At 45.3% G+C, this 13,855-nt stretch overlaps 1 protein-coding gene across 1 annotated transcript in view; it reads right to left on the bottom strand.

Annotated features, from left to right (window-relative positions):
* The window catches only part of FAM131A (family with sequence similarity 131 member A), a 57,028-nt gene extending 44,569 nt beyond the window's left edge, over nucleotides 1-12,459 (bottom strand). Inside the window, exon 1 of the mRNA XM_070946127.1 lies at nucleotides 12,328-12,459. The gene's annotated coding sequence lies outside the window, so the exon portion shown is untranslated. The remainder of the gene's footprint in view (nucleotides 1-12,327) is intronic.
* Between the last annotated feature and the right edge of the window lie 1,396 nt (nucleotides 12,460-13,855).

Raw genomic sequence — 13,855 nt, 5'->3', positions numbered from 1 at the left:
TGAGGGCACAGCGAAATACACGGACGGGAACGAAAAGAAATGCAAATAAATTCAAGGAATGTCTTTACAAGTCCCTGTTAGAGACAGGGGTTCTTTTCGCGCAACATATTTAATCACTGACTTAAGCTATTGGGGGGGGTGGATGGCGGGATTAGCACAGTACATTAAACTACAAAAGGAACCCAACAGGCTGGATTCACACAATCTGCCAGTGTGCCAAAAGATAAAGGTAAAGGTTCCCCTCGCACATATGTGCTAGTCGTTCCCAACTCTAGGGGGCGGTGCTCATCTCCGTTTCAAAGCCGAAGAGCCAACGCTGTCCGAAGACGTCTCCGTGGTCATGTGGCCGACATAACTCAATGCCAAAGGTGCACGGAACGCTGTTCCCTTCCCACCAAAGGTGGTCCCTATTTTTCTACTTGCATTTTTTTACGTGCTTTCGAACTGCTAGGTTGGCAGAAGCTGGGACAAGTGATGGGAGCTCACCCTGTTATGCGGCACTAGGGATTCGAACACTGAATTGACGACCTGTCTTAGCCACTGAGCCACCACATCCTCTAGTCGGCCAAAAGAACCCCCAAAATTTCTATCCAAGGTTAGCCTTAAAGCAAGCTTAGCGTGTGTTGAGTAGCTGCAGCCACTGGCTCCAAATCTGATTTTCAAAGTGTTGTAGGGATGTGTAGCCTTTACACGTGGAGCAAATAAACTCAGCAGCCGTCATCATTTGCAATGGGAGAGGCCTGAAGAAATATGAAAATCATCACATGCATTTTCTACCCTTACCTCTTTTTCTGGGGGGGGTGGGGTGGAGTGGGGCTTTGCAAAATTGGAAAGAGAGTAAAGAGAGTACCCAGCTTCCTGCTTGTCCCCCAAGAAGACCCAACCCTTGCCTGCCCCACAGCGAGCCTGGGAAGTGGGGGATGCGGATGGTACAGAGAAAGCTGCATCCCTCATGGATACCACTCTATAGGGGGGGCACCCCCTTTCTCTCCACCTGCCCCGTGTTTGAAAAGAGGGGTCACGGGGCCCTTCTCCACCGATCCTTCTCCGGCAGGCTTACCTTGGCCCCTTCCCACATCTTGGCTTGAAGTCGGGGCGGGGGGGCTTTTGCGGAAGCCGATCGGGGCTGGTAGCTGGCAACAAGGTGTATTTCCATGGCAACCAGTCACCACGGACCGATTTCTCCCAGGATACAGGCCGGGCTCTTTACTGACGTCAGTGCAGCATAGAAGGAGTGATAACACCGAGGCCTTTAAAGGCACTCTGAGAGTGGAGGGGACGACAACATACGGGTTGTGGGGGGGGGGGCAGCTCAGCTGCTTAATGTGTCATGTGTCCCCCCCCCCCCCCATAGTGGGAGCATCCTCCCTTTCACAAAAAGAGCTAACCTGTCAGGAAGAAGGCGTGTCTGGGATGCCTTGCATTGAGCAGCTAGCTTTCTACCTGTGGGGGGTTCTTTATGCTCAGTGATGGCAGAGCTGAGCTCAAAACTATGGTAAAGTGAACTTCTGTGCATCGCAGACTAGAAACATGATTTAGAGCACTGTTTTTCAACCTCGACAATTTTAAGATGGGTGGACTTCAGCTCCTAGGCTCTCTCTCTCTCTTTCTCTTTCTCTTTCTCTCTCATTCTTTCTTTCTCTCTCTCTCCTTCTCTCTCCTTTTCTCTCTTTCTTACTCTTTCTCTCATTCTTTTTTCTCTCCCCCCAGTCTCTCTCATTCTTTCTTTCTCTCTCTCTCTCCTTCTCGTTTTCTCACTCTTTCTCTCACTCTTTTTTCTCTCTCCCCCAGTTTCTCTTTCTCTCTCATATTCTCTCATGTTCTTTTTCATTCTTTCTCTCTTCCATTTTCTCTCTCTCTCTCTTATTTTCTCTCTCCCTCCCATTCTCTCTTTCTCACCCATTCTTTCATTCTCTCTCTTATTTTTTCTCTCTCCCCCAGTTTCTCTTTCTCTCTCATATTCTCTCTCATGTTCTTTTTTATTCTTTCTCTCTTCCATTTTCTCTCTCTCTCTTATTTTCTTTCTCTCTCCCATTCTCTCTTTCTCACCCATTCTTTCATTCTCCCTTATTTTTCTCTCTCTCTCTCATTCTCTCTGTCTCTCTCTCTCTTTCTATCTTACTCATTCACTCTCCCTCATTCTTTCTCTCTCTCCCATTTTCTCATATTCTCTCTTATTCTTTTTCTCCCTCGTTCTATCTTTTTTTCCCTCTTATTCTTCCTTCTATTTTCTTTCTCATTCTTTCTCTATTTCTCCCATTCCATCTCTCTCATTGTCTCTGCTTCATATTCTTGTTCTCATTCTTTCTCTCTCTCATTCTCTCTTTCTATCTCTCTACTGCCTACCTCTGCTCCCACCAGGTGAGCGACCAAATGAGATGCACTTTTACAGGTTAAGCAGGGTTAGAGTTAAAATCTTCCTTTGACATAGTGCGGCGATCCTGGCCTGTCTGATTAGCTTACAGTTCCTTGCATTGTGCAAAGCCAGAAAATGGGTTAATTTAATCATCAGATGAAGCGTGTCATGCGAATGCAATCAACGTCTGGGGACAAAACGCACAATTCACAGTGGGCATTACTTCAATAAGGCACTTGACCGAAGTATTTTTTCTTTTAAAATAATAGAGGGTAGAGTTCAGATGGCAACAGCTCTGGCACGGGCCTCTGGGAGGAGAAAGAAGGGGGTGATTCACATACACACCATTGTGGCTTGTGATACACACACACACACACACACACACACATGTCTGTGTGTGTATATGTATGTATATAATGTATACACATACACACACAATCACATATACCCACAACTATACACACACACACACACACACACACACACACACACAATCACATATACCCACTACACACACACACACACACACACACACACACAATCACATATACCCACAACTACATCTATACACACAAAATCACATATACACACAACTATATATACACACACACAATCACATATACCCACTATACACACACACACAGTGTGCAGCAGCTGCCAAAAAAGCCAACACAGTTCTGGGTTGCATAAATGGAGGGATAGAATCAAGATCACGTGAAGTGTTAATGACAACCAACACTTATATTCCCTGAAAAGGCTTTTTAAAAAGAAAGAAAGAAAGAAAGAAAGAAAGAAAGAAAGAAAGAAAGAAAGAAAGAAAGAAAGAAAGAAAGAAAGAAGGAAGGAAGGAAAGAAGGAAGGAAGGAGAGAGAGAGAGAGAGAGAGAGAGAGAGAGAGAGAGAGAGAGAAAGAAAAAGAAAAAGAAAAAGAAAAAGAAAAAGAAAAAGAAAAAGAAAAAGAAAAAGAAAAAGAAAAAGAAAAAGAAAGAAAAACAAAAACAAAAACAAAAAGCACCAGAGCTTTGTGATAATTGCTTCTAAACTGCACCAATGCTGGCTTTTTTCCCCTTTTTTGTCAAGGCAGTGGATACAGGAACCTGGGCTTTGTATATTCGCCCATGGTACCTACTTCTCAGTTATTTCGCTGCCTGAAATGGTTCGGCCTACCAGTTTATTGAAACTGTCATTCTCAGCAAATGACAGATAAAGCTGCAGGGAAAAGCATGGAAATGCAGTTTTGTACTGGTGGGCGAGTGGGGGTGTAAAACCAAAAGCTTTTAAGTACTGAGTAGGATTTCCAACTTGTTGGAATTCTCGGGCTTGTCCTACATTTGTCCATACCTATTCTGCTCCTCTGTGAGAAGTGGGTTTCACATAATTTTACCATCGGTTCGCCGTGCACGGAAAATGCATGCCCGCACCTAGGGGTGGGCTCTACTTACCTTTACTACCGGTTCGCAACGGGGCCACGCGCGGCCCTGTTGTGAACCGGTAGTAAAGGTAAGTAGAACCCACCCCTGGTTCTGACCCAGCTCCCCAAACACAACAGACCCTCTGAAATGAACTCAAAGATTCCTTTATTAGGAGCGCCAGCAGCCCCGGCAAAAAGTTTCTCTCTCACCGCAGGCTAACAAGTCCATCTGGCTGGAAGATGAATAGTTGTCTGCCACATCTATTCATCTCCGCCCCCTGCCTTTTATCCCCAGAACTAGGGTGGGGCTTCGCTAGCAGCGGTGACTCTTGCGTCCCAAGGACCGGCCCACAGATTTCCACTGCTCTCCTCTCCTCTGCCTTCTGTGTCAGAATATTGCCTGCATATAATGTACCAGAGACTAGAAGGGGTTAAGTCTTTACAGACATCACATGTGACTATATCAGCCAATGAACTCTCTTATTGGACTCTTACCCAGAAACCACTTGGACATCTTCCCTGTTTTTTCTCTCTCTCTCTCTCATCTATCTCTCAGCAAGACAACACGTGAACTTATCTCTCCTCTCAACATCTGAGTCATACAGTTAGGGTAAAAGGTGCAACAGGACGCCCTGTTCATTATTGTATGCATGTATATATTTTGTAAATAATAAAACAACTTTTTGAACCTGAAGCTGTATTGACCAAATAACTTCCTCATAGAACCAAATGAGCACGACCATCAATATATATCTGACAAATGGTAGCAGAGGATGCGCATCTGTGCATCAGGCACTGGACCCAGCTGTTCTCCTATTCCTCATCAGCCATCTCCAGATCTGGGGGCTGTTGACTCTCCATCGGAGGGCTGACGGACGGCCCAGGTTCCACCTCTGTCTCTGTCTCTGTCTCTCTGACAGCTCCATTCCCTCTTCCCTCTCGGAGCTCTCAGGTTACCTTGATGCCGACCCTGACTCCCACACCTCTGATTCTGCTGTTAGAGGGGCCGGCAGCCGACAGGCCATAACAAATGCCTTGGTAAAGGCCACACTTGGGATATTGCAACCAGTTTTTAAATTAGCAATAGTTGTTAAGTGAATCCGTCTTCCCCATTAACTTTGCTTGTCAGAAGGTCACAAAAGGTGATTCCATGACCCTGGGTACACTGCAACCGTCATAAATAGGAGCCAGTTGCCAAGCATCCAGATTTTGATCAGATGACCATGGGGATGCCGGAACGGCCGTAAATGTGAAACATGGTTATAAGTCACTTGTAACTTTAAACAGGGGGGGGTTGATTAATGACTGCATGATTGGTTTAACAACTGGAGTGATTTGCTTAAGGACGGTGGCCAAAGAACAATCATATTGTCAGGCGTGACTGACTTCACAACTGCTTTGCTTAGCAACAAAAAATCTGCTTCCAACTGTGTTTGTAAGTTGAGACCTACCTTAGTGCACTTCTTTAGAATAGAATAGAATAGAATAGAATAGAATAGAATAGAATAGAATAGAATAGAATAGAATAGAATAGAATAGAGTAGAGTAGAATAGAATAGAATAAATACAGTAGAGTAGAGTAAAGTAGAATAGAGTAGAGTAGAGTAGAATAGAATAGAATAGAATAGAATAGAATAGAATAGAGTAGAGTAGAGTAGAATAGAATAAAATAGAATAGAATAGAATAGAATAGATAGAGTAGAGTAGAATAGATACAGTAGAGTAGAGTAGAGTAGAGTAGAGTAAAGTAGAATAGAATAGAATAGAATAGAATAGAATAGAATAGAATAGAATAGAATAGAATAGATAGAGTAGAATAGAATAGATACAGTAGAGCAGAGTAGAGTAGAGTAGAGTAGAGTAGAGTAGAGTAGAGTAAAGTAGAATAGAATAGAATAGAATAGAATAGAATAGAATAGAATAGAATAGAATAGAATAGAATAGATACAGTAGAGCAGAGTAGAGTAGAGTAGAGTAAAGTAGAATAGAATAGAATAGAGTAGAGTAGAATAGATACAGTAGAGTAGAGTAGAGTAGAGTAGAGTAGAATAGAATAGAATAGAATAGAATAGAATAGAATAGAATAGAATAGAATAGAATAGAATAGAATTCTTTATTGGCCAAGCGTGATTAGACACACAAGGAGTTTGTCTTTGGTGTATATGCTCTCAGCGTACATAAAGAAAAAATAAAATATATTCATCAAAAATCATAAGATGCAACCCTTAGTGATAGTCATAGGCAGGGCCGGATTTTCCTATAGGCTAACTAGGCTTCAGCCTAGGGCCTCAAGATCAAGAGGGGCCTACATTCAAATTGTTAGCAAATTTAAAATTACACTTTCACTATAGGTGAAAGGGCCTCATAAGTGGAATAGCCTAGGGCCTCTTTTCATCTAAATCCGGCCCTGGTCATAGGGTACTAATAAGCAATTAAATCATACTAGGAAACTAAATAAAACAATATAAATCGTAAAGATACAAGCCACAAGGTTATAGTCATAAATGGGAGGAGATCAGAAGTGGATGTCACATGCTATAACAACCAGTTTACCCAGCAATCTTAAAGGTGAGCACGGGCGCGCCATCCGCACATACATGCGGCATCACAAAACACGGCAATTCGCTCATGTGCGCCTTCCGCACAGGCGCACAGTGTCAAAAACACAGCGATATAGGACGGGATTGCGCCCGGATGGGTGGATGAGCCAGTCGCAACTACCGATTCACCCGAACCGGTCCAACCCCACACTGGAGGTGATAGGTAATAGGAAGGATGAGAAGATGATTAGTAATACAGTCTTCGTAAATAGTTTGACAGTGTTGTGGGAATTAGTTGTTCAGCAGAGTGACCGGCTTTTCTCAAATATGCCTGGTTGTGACGTGGGAGAATCACAACACGAAGTTTGGAGAACGACAAATCACAGCTAAATTTGACCATATGGTTCAAAAATTAGAAATTCAAGAAGTTGGCAGCGAAATGATCACTGAATAAATCTCTCCCTCCCCTCCGCTTTAAGGGGAGCAGATGTTCATGCCTGCTTCCAGCGCCAAGTGAAATGCCACCTGCTAGTTTCAAAGGCCCAACAGATGCAAACAGCAGAGGAACAGGCCAACCAGTAGTTTCTTTGGTTAGTTGGCAACCTGCTGGGCTCCCTGGCTGCCGTGTGATTGTAAAAGGTAAAGGTTCCCCTCGCACATATGTGCTAGTTGTTCCCAACTCTAGGGGGCGCTGCTCATCTCCATTTCAAAGCCGAAGAGACAGCACTTTCCGAAGACGTCTCCGTGGTCACGTGGCCGGCATGACTCAATGCCAAAGGTGCACGGAACGCTGTTCCCTTCCCACCAAAGGTGGTCCCTATTTTTCTACTTGCATTTTTTTACATGCTTTTGAACTGCTCGGTTGGCAGAAGCTGGGACAAGTCACGGGAGCTCACCCCGTTAGGCGGCACTAGGGATTCGAACCACTGAACTGCCGACCTTTCGATCGACAAGCTCAGCGTCTTAGCCACTGAGCCGCGGAGTCACACCGTGAGCCGTCACACCGTGACACCCCATCACACCATGAGCCGTGTGATTGTAACCTCTCGGAAATGCCGTAATTCCAGCCAGACCAAGTAAAAAAACAAAAAAGCTACTATTTCGATTTATTCGCTATTTCCTTTTGAGTGCCAAGAGCAGAGACCACCCGGAGTGGGGTAATTGAATTAATCCCAGGATTTGAAAGACAGCATCTTCAGGGGCTGCAAAAAACCAAGTTGTTAATATCAGGCATTGGGTGGTTTCTGGAGAAAACAGGACATCTGGAATGAAGGTCTTCTCTGACATCTGGCTGGGTTCCATAGCTGGCTTTCCTTCCCCTAAAATGCCCTGGGCTCACCACAGCTGCACCGTCGGCCCTCCAAATAAAAGGAATAAAATAAAATGAAAGTCTTCAGCAGACATATTAACAGAATAACACAGTTGGAAGGGACCTTGGAGGTCTTCTAGTCCAACCCTCTGCTTAGGCAGGAAACCCTATACCCGTGATGACGAACCTATGGCACAGGTGCCACAGATGGCACACGGAGCCATATCAGTGGGCACGCGAGCATTGCCGTAGCTCAGCTCCAGCGCGCATATGTGCACCGGCCAGTTGATTTTTGGGCCTTCCGGTCCCACTGGAAGTTGGGAAATGAGCTGTTTCCGGCCTCTGGAGGGCCTCCGGGGGAGGTGGGGAAGGCCGTTTTCACCCTCCCCAGGCTCCTAGAAAGTCTCTGGAGCCTGGGGAGGGTGAAAAACGGGCCTACCAGGCCCACCATGCCATCGCGTGTTAAAAGCGGAGGGGACATGCATACGCATGTTCGGGGGCATTGAATTATGCGTGTGCGCACGCACGCGGGCGACCTCCCTGCGCTCTTCCCCACGTTTGGTACGCAACAGCAAAAAGGTTAGCCGTCACTGTCCTATACTATTTCAGACAGATGCTTGTCCAATCTCTTCTTAAAAACCCCCAGTGCTGGAACATCCATAACTTCTGGTGGCAAGTCGTTCCACTGATTAATTGTTCTAACTGCCAGGAAATTACTCCTTAATTCTAAATTGGTTGTCTCCTTGAATAGTTTCCATCCGTTGCTTCTTGTCCTGCCTTCAGGTGCTTTGGAGAATAGGTCGTCCCCCTGTTTTTTGTGGTAACCCCTCAAATATTCGAACACTGCTATCATGTCACCCCTAGTCTTTCTTTTCATTAAAGTAGACATGCTCTGTTCTTCATATGTTCTTCATATGTTCTTCATATGTTCTTCATATGTTTTAGACTCCAGTCCCCTAATATTGTCCTCCATCATGGCATCTCCAACCAGCAAGAAATATCTAGTCCGATATGGTGAGGATAAAGAAGCAGATCTGTTAGGGAAACTCTGATTCCTGAAGAAACTGCAGTCAGAAAAGTCAAGATGGTGAAAATGCACTTGAAATTGTGCTTGTTTATATATGTGCGAGGCCCATTAATAAAGGGTGGAGAACCAGAGGCATCTTGGTAGCCATCTTGGCTACCATTTTGATTTTCTTTCTTTCTTTTTTTTTTTTGACCTAACCCTACAGATACCCAGGCTGGAATTTATTTATTTATTTATTTATTGGTTCGATTTATATGCCGCCCTTCTCCGGAGACTCAGGGCAGCTTACAATGCGTTAAGCAATAGCCTTCATACTTTTTTGTATATACCTGCTTAGTAGGGCTTTCGCCCCCCCCAAGTGGTGTTCTTTTTTAAACAAAGTCAGCTTATTACCCCCACAATCCGGGTCCTCATTTTACCTACCTCGGAAGGATGGAAGGCTGAGTCAACCTTGAGCCTGGTGAGTTTCAAACTTGCAATAATGGCAGGCAGCTGGTGTTACTTAACAGTGCTTTAGTCTGCTGCGCCACCAAGGCGCAGAATTACAGTATGTCACAGAACAGATTGGTCTGTATAACAGATTAACAGAGTTGGGAGGGACCTTATAGGTCGGTGATGGCTAACCTTTTTGCCGTCGCGTGCCAAAAGCGGGGGGAGTGTGGAGGGGTTGTGTGTGTGTGTGTGTGTCCATACCCATAATTCAATGTGCTCCCCCCCTGTGCATGCAAGCACAACCACCCTGCACTCCCCTCGGTGGGCCCAGTAGGCCCATTTTTTCGCCCTCCCCAGGCTCCAGAGGCTTTCTTGGAGTCTGGGGAGGGCAAAAACAGTCTTCCCCACCCCTCTGGAGGCCCTCCAGAGGCCGGAAAGGGCCCGTTTCCTGACTTCCGGTGGGATCAGAAGGCCTGATAATCAGCTGGCCAGTGCATGCTTGCATGCTGGAGCTGAGGTAGAGCAATGCTCGCATGCCCACAGATATGGCTCCACGTGCCACCTGTGGCACGCGTGCCATAGGTTCGCCATCACTGTTATAGGTCATCTAGTCCAACCCCCCGCTCAAGCAGGAGACCCTACACCAGTGATGGCTAACCTTTTTGCCATCGCGTGCCAAAAGCGGGGGGGAGCGGGGGGGGCACACATGCACGTGTGCCCACATCCATAATTCTATGCATCCCGCAACCCCCTCAGGCTCCCCCTGCTTTTGGCACGCGATGGCACGGTGGGCCCAGTAGGCCCATTTTTCAATCTTCCCAGGCTCCAGAGCCTTTCTAGGAGCCTGGGGAGGGCAAAAACAGCTTTCCCCACCCTCCACCCCCCCCCCAGGCCCTCTGGAGGGCGGAAACAGCATGTTTCCTGATTTCTGGTGGGCCCAGAAGGCCCGAAAATCAACTGACCGGCGCACGCATGTGTGCCGGAGCTGAGCTCGCGTGCCCACTGATATGGCTACACATGCCACCTGTGGCACCCGTGCCATAGGTTTGCCATCACGGCCCTACACCATTTCTGACAAATGGCAGTCCAATCTTTTCTTGAAAGTCTCAAGGGATGAAGCTCCCAGGCTTCAACTTCCGAAGGCAAGCTTTTATACCAGTGTAAATGTGTTGCCCCCTCAAAATAATGCAACACACAGCCATTAATGTCTAAACTGCTGGCAACAAAAGCGAGCACACCCCTAAGTGATAATGTCCAAATTGTGTGTTGCATTATTTTGAAGGGACAGCACATTTACACTGGTATACAAGCTGTGCTCTCACTAGTTTACATTGTAGCCAAGGGTCATTTCTTCAGTGTTGTTACATGAAAAGATATACTTAAATATTTACAAAATGTGAGAGGGTGTACTCACTTCTGTGATATACTGTATGGGATAATATATTCATACTGAATCTGAATCCTGAAGGAATTGCTGCGGGAATGCAAACATGGACTACTTTTTACCCTAATTACACATACACATACACACACACACGTCCATATACAGCAGAGGTGTCAAAATGGCGGCCTGAGGGCCAGATGTGTCACGCACAGGCCATGCCCGCCCCAGCTCCACAAAGGGAAAAAAACGCCGCGATACGTCACACGACGGCAACGTGACGCGGTGAGTTTGAAACCCGTGATATATAGGAAGTCCTTGACTTACAACCACTCATTTAGTGACCAAGGCCCTGTGTCAAGTTTCTGAAAGATGCCCTAATTAATTCACGAGCCATGATCCAAACTTCAAAGGAAATATAGCCATTTATTAGGAGCAACATTCCGGCAATACTCGGATGCAGTTAGGACTGATCCTATGTAGATTTATGTTCCCCTATGACCCTGTCTCTCCCCTCCTCTCTGGCCATGTCATAAATCACATTCTCCAGTTAACCACTTTGGCTGGCTGTGAAACCTAACACCCTCCTTCTGATTGCGGTCAGAAAGAATGTATGGAATTCACTTCAGTTCTCCCTCCCTCCTGCTCATGGCAACTTGAAAGCTTTGCAAGTTGACACCCTGCTTGCATCCAGTTTTGGTCCCCGCGTTATAAAAAAAGATGTTGAGACTTTGGAAAAAATGCAAAGAAGAGCAACTAAGATGATGAAAGGCCTGGGGACTAAATCCTATGAAGACTGGTAGCAGAATTTGGGTTTGGCCAGTCTAGAGAAAAATAAATAAGTAAATAACTTTATTGTCATTGTACGTGTATAAACATTATACCCATACAACGAAATTCACTTAACACCCAAAGACCAGGTCCAACATACATAACAATCCCCAAACACACTCCCACCCACCACAAATTCCCCACCCCTAAACCACCAAACATCCACACAACAGACCAAGTAATGCTGTCCAACAGCTCACTGATGGCGGCCCTTTAGTTCATGGTTGAGTGCAATTATAGCTCTGGGATAAAAACTATTCAGAAAACGTGCGGTCCGAGTTTTAATTGTTCTGTCTCTTCTGCCAGAAGGCAACAGTCCAAAAAGATTGTAAGCAGGATGGGAAGAGTCTCTGAGAACGTTGTGCAACTTTCTCAAACAGAAGGATTAGTGGGTGACATGATAGCAGTATTCGAGTATTTGAAGGGCTGCCACAAAGAAGAGGGGGTCAAATTATTCTCCAAAGCACCAGAAAGCAAGAAAAGTTCAAAGAAGAGCAACTAAGATGATGAAAGGCTTGGAGACTAAAACATATGAAGAACGGATGCAGGAATTGGGTATTGTCAGGCTAGAGAAAAGAAGGACCAGGGATGACATGATAGCAGTCTTCCAGTATCTGAGGGGTTCCCACAAAGAAGAAGGGATCAACTTATTTTCCAAAGCGCCAGAGAAACAATGGATGGAAACTAACCAAGGAGAGAAGCAACCTGGAATTGAGGAGAAACTTCCTAACAGTGAGGACAATTAACCAGGAACCAAGACCAACAAGATGGTAGAAAACCCACCAAGAAAGCTGGTGAGCTCCCTTGGATGGAGACATTCAAGCTGAGAGCCCTCTGTTGAGGCGCCTTCAACTTGGACCCCTGCCCTAAGCAGGGGTTGGACTACTAGATGAGACCTTCGTGACCCCTTCCAACGCTAGGATTCGTTGCTTCTATAAAAAAATACCCCCTGGTTGAATCACCGTACTCGTGGCATCCCAGGCAAAAAAAATAAAATAAAATAACCAGTGGGCCTAGAAAGAGAGCAATTAAAACAGGCACCTCAAGAAAGTCCTGGCTGTCCACAGAGCTCTGACGAACCAACCTGCGCACCAGTGAGGTCCGAGTGTGGCCCAAAGATGAGAGGGCAGGCAGGGATTTCGCCTCGTTCCACTCCACGTGCAACGTATTGTCCACAGCCACTGCAGGGGAGAGCAGAGAGTGAGGTCAACCTCCGGGGCGCCACAAGAAGGAGACAGAGAGCAATCCCCTAAAGTCGTATTTCTCAACCTTGGCAACTTTAAGAGTTGTGGACTTCAACTCCCAGAATGGCTGTCTGGGGCATTCTGGGAGTTGAGGTCCACCCGTCTTCAACGTCTATGGAGATTCTCAAGTCATCCAGATCACGGTTGTCCCAAAGGTGCTGTTAGGAAATGGTTATTTGTCTAACTAGTTGGTCAGGCAATATATAAACCAACAATGTATGTTTGCAGTCAGAAAGGTAGTATATTGCTTTAAGACTGTATTGCATCATCCTGTATCCTGATTGGCTAAGCTCTGTAGCCAATGTACTTAAGGGAAGTCAGGATCATGGCTTGTGTGGATACTACACCATTTTACCTGCTTATTTGCTGTAACTCTCTACCTGATCTCTCTGCATGATCACTGTTTGAACATAGCTACATGTTGCTTTCTACTATTTATTGAATGTTTTGAAAAGAGCCTTGGTGGCGCAGCAGACTAAAGTGCTGTTAAGTAGCACCCGCTGCCTGCAATTATTGCAAGTTCAAATCTCACCAGGCTCAAGGTTGACTCAGCCTTCCATCCTTCCGAGGTAGGTAAAATGAGGACCCAGATTGTGGGGGCAATAAGCTGACTTTGTATAAAAAAAAAAAGAACACCGCTTGTGGGGGGGGCAAAAGCCCTACTAAGCAGGTATATACAAAAGTATGAAGGCTATTTCTTAATGCATTGTAAGCCACCCTGAGTCTCCGGAGAAGGGCGGCATATAAATCGAACCAATAAATAAATAAATAAATATTGAACTTGTTCCTGTTTTGAAACTCAAGAAGAACTGTTTTATTGTGTATGACTACAACTGGTAAGAAGACTTTGTACTTGAAATATCCCTGGATTGATTTTTTAACTCTCGTCTTATCTGTGTATGACTTGGATTGTTTTTGGACTTTGCTTTACTTTTTCTAAAAGTAAAAGACTACAACAACTCAGTGTGTTTGTATGTTGACTGTGATTGTTCACAACCACTCCCAGTCGCTTTTCATACGTTTACTCAAAGGGTACTCTGCTCAATAACCTACAACATTGGTTATGAGCCAAGAATATCCTTAACAGGTGCTTTTTTTTTTTCAAGGGGCAACTGGACTTTCTGGTTTTTTTCCTTGAAGGCATTTTCCTTCTCATCCAGGAAGCTTCTTCAGCTCTTCTTCCAAGCTCTTCTTTGAAGACGTTTCGCTTCTCATCCAAGAAGCTTCTTTGGCTCTTCTTCTGAGTTGAAGAAGCTTCCTGGATGAGAAGCGAAACATCTTCCAAGAATAACGAGAAAGTCCAGTTGCCTCTTGGGAAAAAAAGC

Source organism: Pituophis catenifer, unplaced genomic scaffold, assembly GCF_029215685.1.
Source record: "Pituophis catenifer annectens isolate HBS135680 unplaced genomic scaffold, rPitCat1.0.hap2 SCAF_6, whole genome shotgun sequence".
Lineage (NCBI taxonomy): Eukaryota > Metazoa > Chordata > Lepidosauria > Squamata > Colubridae > Pituophis > Pituophis catenifer.
This window is presented reverse-complemented; position numbering and strand designations above follow the sequence as displayed.